Here is a 6,000-nt window from a genome sequence, read left to right as displayed (position 1 = left end):
AGGAGGGACAGGGAGATGGGGTCACACTGGGGGAGCCAAGGCTGGCTGGAGCCTGGGAGGGGAGCAGAGAGGTGGGGGCTAGGCATTCACTGGCCAGTGACCTCTCTGAGGGGCGTTCAAGGGGTCGACATCGGTAACAAGGACCAAAGCCTCCTTCCCACAGCCTGTGCCAGTCATCAGTGCCAGCCATGTGCCCTGGACCAGACGTGGCCTTCGGCCAAGGCTCTGGTGACACCGGGGCCGGCACGAGGAGGGTGGAGATCGCCCCCGGGGCAAGGACCTGCTTGAAGCAGCGTGGGAGCGTTTGCCTGGGAGCCGAGGGCAGGGCCGAGCTAGGACACACAGAACTGTCTGGGGACAGGAGAACACTCAGAAAGCCAGCATCGGGGTATGCACTGCCCTCCAGTTTCCTAGCTGCTTGCAGACATTTGCATTTCATCAGCATTAGCTTCACCAAAATGTTGAACGTGGGGAAATTCAGATGGCAGAGCAAAATGCCCCATTCAGCCAACAAGGGACAGGAAGGACGCCGCTCTGAGTCTCCTGATGCCCCACATCCCATGCTCTTGCCCCGTCCCTGTGATGAGTCTGGAGAATGGGCCCACGAGTCTGTGGAGAGGCCGATGCACCCCTATGCTGGGAAGACGGCCCTTTCTAAGTCATCGGGGCCTCTGAAGAATGGAGGGGCTGTCCTGGGCACATCAGCTCTCAGCCACCGTCACTCCAACAGAAGGATAGGAGAGGGATAAGCCAAGTACACGCAACCCTGACTGCACATTAAAATAGTCTGGGGCACAGTGCGGACCTCCGATGCTCAGACCCCACCCCTCGGTCCTCCAACAGCACGAGGCCGTGGGGTCATGCATATTGTTAAATTTGCACCTACAATTCAGGTGACCAGGAACGAGGCAGAAACACCTGGGATGCACACTAGAACCCAAGCGTGCCAGGGGTGATGGGAGGGGGGACGGGGTGGGAAGCGTAGGGAGCGCAGTAAGACCAAGGTGCTCCCAAGAGTTGAGCATCTTCTGGCTCTTTGCTTAGAACATAGTGAAGCTACAAAATAAAGCGTGGTGCTGGTGCTTTCTTGGTTTTATGATTATGAGAGTCACAAACTGTTGGCATGAAAGCCGATTTTGGCCCAGAGGTGTATTTTGTTTGGCTTGTACGGGATTTTTTTTTTTTTTTTTAATCAAGCCAACATTTAAAAATCTGGATATTCTGCAAAGTTATTTGGACTTTCAGCTTCTTGTGAAAGATCAGATCTGACACTCAGGGCCTTGGTCTCCTGCGCCAATAGGCAGCAGGCGCTGGGTGGTGGCTCCCGCTCTTCCTTCCTGAGCCTGGGGCCCCCGGACCCCCTCACACAGGGTGGGCAGGAGCACTGCGCCCTGCCTGTCTCGCTCACACTTACGACTGCTCCCCGCCTTGGCAACGTTTGCCTTTCTGATTTGTTCTAGAGCCTGTGGGTCCCTGTTATCTGTAAAATAAAAAGTTTTAGTGCATCTGAACTTAATCTCTATTAAAATCAAGCAACACAAATCAAATTGCTCATGGGCTCTTTGTGCAACACTAGAAATGTATGTACATTTCATTCTACCCCTGAGCCAGCGACACTGTATGTTTTCATCTTTTAAATATGATAACCACAAATCTAGGGGAAAAAAAACAACTGTGGACCTTGACACTACTGGTCATTTGCTCAGGAATGGAAGGTGAGCATGGTGGGACACGGTGGCAGATCAGATCACGACATGCCTTCTTTACGGAATGGGGAGGAAGGTGCCTTATCTGGCAGTTACCAGCGAGCTGGCTGTGGCCTGTGGCCTGCTCAGCAGAGGCGCCAGGCATACTAGACACTTACCTACCGCCTTCTTCAAGAAGTGTCCAAAATGGTTTTTTTCTGTGTTTAAAAGAGGTGACGGAAGAAGGGGGGGCAATCGGAGGAAGAGAGGAACCATGAGAGACTATGGACTCTGAGAAACAAACTGAGGGTTCTAGAGGGGAGGGGGGTGGGAGGATGGGTTAGCCTGGTGATGGGTATTAAGGAGGGCACGTACTGCATGGAGCACTGGGTGTTATACACAAACAACGAATCATGGAACACTACATGAAAGAAAGAAAAAAGAAGAAAAGAAAGAAAGGAAGGAAGGAAGGAAGGAAGGAAGGAAGGAAGGAAGGAAGGAAGAAAGAAAGAAAGAAAGAAAGAAAGAAAGAAAGAAAGAAAGAAAGAAAACAAAGAAAGAAAAAGAAAGAAAGAAAGAAAAGAAAAGAAAAAAAAGAAAAAAAGAAAAGAAAGAAAAGAAAAAAAGAAAAGAAAAGAAAAGAAAAAAGAAAAAAGAAAAGAAAAAAAAGAGAAAAAAGGTGATGGAGAGGTTGTGAATCTAAGTGGAACTTGCAGTGGCCAGAGTGGGGTTAGGGGCCCTGAAAGGCTCCCTACGCTCTAAAAATAAGAGTCAACTAGAAATAGACCAGCCCTCTCAAGCCTCAAAGCCCATTTGGGATCATCTCAGTTCCCAACTGGATCAAGGTAACCTGGGATTGCTAGGGCATCTCCCTTTGGCTGCCTGCAAAAGGCAAAAGGAAAACCTCTGGAGGAAGACAGCCCCATCCAAGGCTTCAAATTCTATCGAGGTTTTTTACATAGAATGTCCAACAATCAAAAATTAACAGGCATATTCAAAGGAGCATCAGTAAGACTGACAACTGGCTTCTCCATAGAAATAGTGGCCGTGGGAAGACGATGGAATGTCTTCAGAAAGAAAATAATCACCAGGCTAGGGATGCCTGAGTGGCTCAGTTGGTTAAGCGTCTGCCTTCAGCTCAGGTCATGATCCAGGGTCCTAGGATCGAGTCCTGCATCAGGCTCCTTGCTCAGCCTGCTTCTCCCTCTGCCTCTGCCTGCCACTCCCCCTGCTTGTGCTTGCTCTCTGTCTCTGTCTCTCTCTCTCTCTGACAAATAAATAAATAAAACCTTAAAAAAAAAAAAAAAAAAGAAAATGATTACCAGGCTAGACTATGCAGTGAAAATATCCTTAAAATAATGGAGCTGAGAGATGATTGTTTAAGCTGGGTTATGGGTACATAGAGGTTCATTACATTACTTTCTCTACTTTTGTATGCTTGAAATGTCCCACAAGAGAAATGAAAGCAAAATAAAGACAGCGAAGACAGACGGAAGCTGAGAGGATTCATTACCAGGAGACACAGAGTAAAAACCCCACTGGAAGGTGTTCTTCAGGCAGGGGGAGAAGGGTCCCACATGGCAGTTGGGTAAGACAGGAAGGACCCATCCTGACGTGGGCAAGTCTAAATGGATATTGACCACGTAAAACAGTAATTATGTCTTGAGGAGGTTTGAAATATACATAGAATTAAAATACATGATAACAATAGCTCCTGAGCCAGAAGAGGGATAAACGGAATTAGCATGCTCTAAGGTCCTTTTCACTGTCCAGAAAGTGGTAAAAGTACTAATTTATGTTAGACTTTAATAATGAGTCAGGATGAGTGTTGTAATCCCCCAGATAATTGTGAAATGAATAGAACAGAATATGTAAGTAACAAGATCATAGTGGGGAAATGCAGTATTAAAAAATCCTCATCTGAAAGACCAGGGAGTGGGGGGAAAGGATATAAAATGAACAGGGAAAATTGAAAACAGATAGTAAAGATTGCAGATTTCCACCGCATCGCATGAAGTCACACCGCTGTGTGTAATGGTCTAGCACTCCAACTGAAAGAGTAAATAAAAAACAAAAAAACCAAGTCCATGGCGCTTAGAAGGGACACCCCTTAAACATAAAATACTCCAGGCTCAAGGGACACGAAAAACAATGTGGTTGTGCTCATCGCAAGCACAGTGGACCCATAAGGCAAGAAGCAAAGGGCCCCCAAACCTGTGGGATATGGACCCGACAGCCTGTCGTAGCAGGAACCTCGCCCTCTGGTAACACATGGCCCGTGGATGCCTCAGACCCTGACCCATCATGAAGCAGCAGGTGTATAGACACCTGTGGAAAATGCTAGAGATGCCTGGGTGAGACCCGCCCTGCCTTCCTGGGGCCTCCAGCCCAGTGGAGGAAACAGACTGAGGAATGGGGCATTACGGAGTGGAGCAGGAGGTCTTGTGCTGAGCTCAGAGGCATGAGATGGGGTGGGGGGCAGGTGAGGCAGGGGAGGCGTGGGAGACAGCAAGAGCAACGCCATGATGACGTTGCACAGTCAAAAACCACCAGTGTGTCACACGGGGCAAATGGCAGGTGCTGAGTGGGAGAGGTGGGCTGGCCCTGGTTTACTGAGGACCTTCTATGTCATTTGAAAGTGAACGGTCTGCAGGGAGACTTGGCGAAGGGTTCTGGGCTGGAAATCGGCATCGTCCACTGATTTATGGGGCAGACTAGAGGGGCAGGGTGGTTTTTTTGCACTTGGAAGAGAAAGCCTTGGCAGGAAAGAAGGAAGGGAGGGAAGTGCCGAAGAGCACAATCAGCCAGGAGCACGCAGAGCACAGTTAAGGACTGTGGCCAAATAGGTTTAGGAATCCCAAATTCCATAATCCATTGCTTGGAGGTACACAATGTGTATCTGGCATATTAAAGGCCTTGGGAAGGTCTGCAGTAAAAAGAACTTATTTAACTATTTATTTTGGCATTTCCCAAACTAATTTGATGATGATGCTTTTAAAAATGTTTGTTAATATTTTGCACGTTCCAAGGAACACAGATTGGGATATATTGGAAAAAAAAAAATTCTTGGCTTCAGAAGCCTGGAAAGCTAAAACCACAGAGAGTCCCACCTGTGGAATCTTCCCCGAGCCACAGTCATGGGTCTGGATGGTTTCGACTGCCAAGCAGGACTTTCCTGGGCTGTGGGCTTAGGAACTGTTGGTGCCTGTAGTTGGTCCGATCAGCAGCGAGCAGCAGAAAGACGTGCCCACAGCGCGTGGTGACAGCGGCTGAGACCCCGGCGCTGAACACCGAAGGCCGAGAGCCCGGCTCGGGAAAGCCGGTGGGAAATAGAATTTCCAGCTCCGGAATTACAACTGGAAGCCTTTCTTTTCCTTCTGGAAAGCAGACTCTGAGAGAACAAAAGCAAGCTAGAGGCCACCCGCCAGGAGAGTAGAGTCGGAATTCCCACTATTCTGGGAGGAGGGGTTGCGGGCCCTGCAACAGGGAGTCCCTGAGGGATTCTGGGTCCTCGGTTTTGGTCAGTGGCGGCGTGTTCGAGTCCTAGGACCACCGTAACAGACCACCACACACTTGGGGGCTGAAAGCAGCGGAAATGTATTCTCTCACAGTTCTGGAGGCTCCCTGGCTTCTAGAGGCTTCTGCCCCACCTTGGTGTTCCTCAGCCGGCGGCTGCATCTGTCCAATCTCTTCCCAGGGCCACCTCCTCTGTGTGTCCTCTCCTCTTATTGTAGACACCAGACATGGATTGATGATCTAATCACCAAGGTCTGCGAAGACTCTATTTCTAAATAAGGGCACGTTCTGAGGTTCCAGGGGGACATGCATTTTGGGACACCATTCAGCCCCTACAGGAGAGCCAGCAGTCCTCCCAGTGGGCTCTGTGCGTGGCTCAGGCGTGGGAGGACAGCCGTGGGCTCTCCCTCTGCCGGGATCACAGTCCCAAGGTCCGGGAGCCCAGGGGCTGGGCTGCCCATGCAGCCCTGAGACTCTCCAAGCATGGCGACTACTTTGTAAAAAGCTACTGGCCGCTCTCCTCCCAAGCATGGCGCTTCCATTTCCCTCCACTGCAACCATGGTATTAGAATCAAGTTGCTGCAACCACTGATGAGTCTAATGATCAGAGGGATAAAGCGGCATTTGCTCGGACCAGACCCAGGCTCACAAAGGGTGGTCTTCCCCGGGCCCCCATCCAGCCACTGGTTCTCCAAGGGCAGAAGTGAGCTGCTCCCGCCCTGGGTCTTCGGATGGGAGCTGGGTCTTTATGGACGATCGGACTAGCCTTTACCCCTCTCTGGGAGTGGGGCAGTGAGCT

This window comes from Phoca vitulina, unplaced genomic scaffold, assembly GCF_004348235.1.
Source record: "Phoca vitulina isolate PV1807 unplaced genomic scaffold, GSC_HSeal_1.0 scaffold28, whole genome shotgun sequence".
NCBI classification, from domain to species: Eukaryota; Metazoa; Chordata; class Mammalia; order Carnivora; family Phocidae; genus Phoca; species Phoca vitulina.
The sequence above is the reverse complement of the archived record's forward strand: the minus strand, read 5'-3'. Positions refer to the sequence as shown.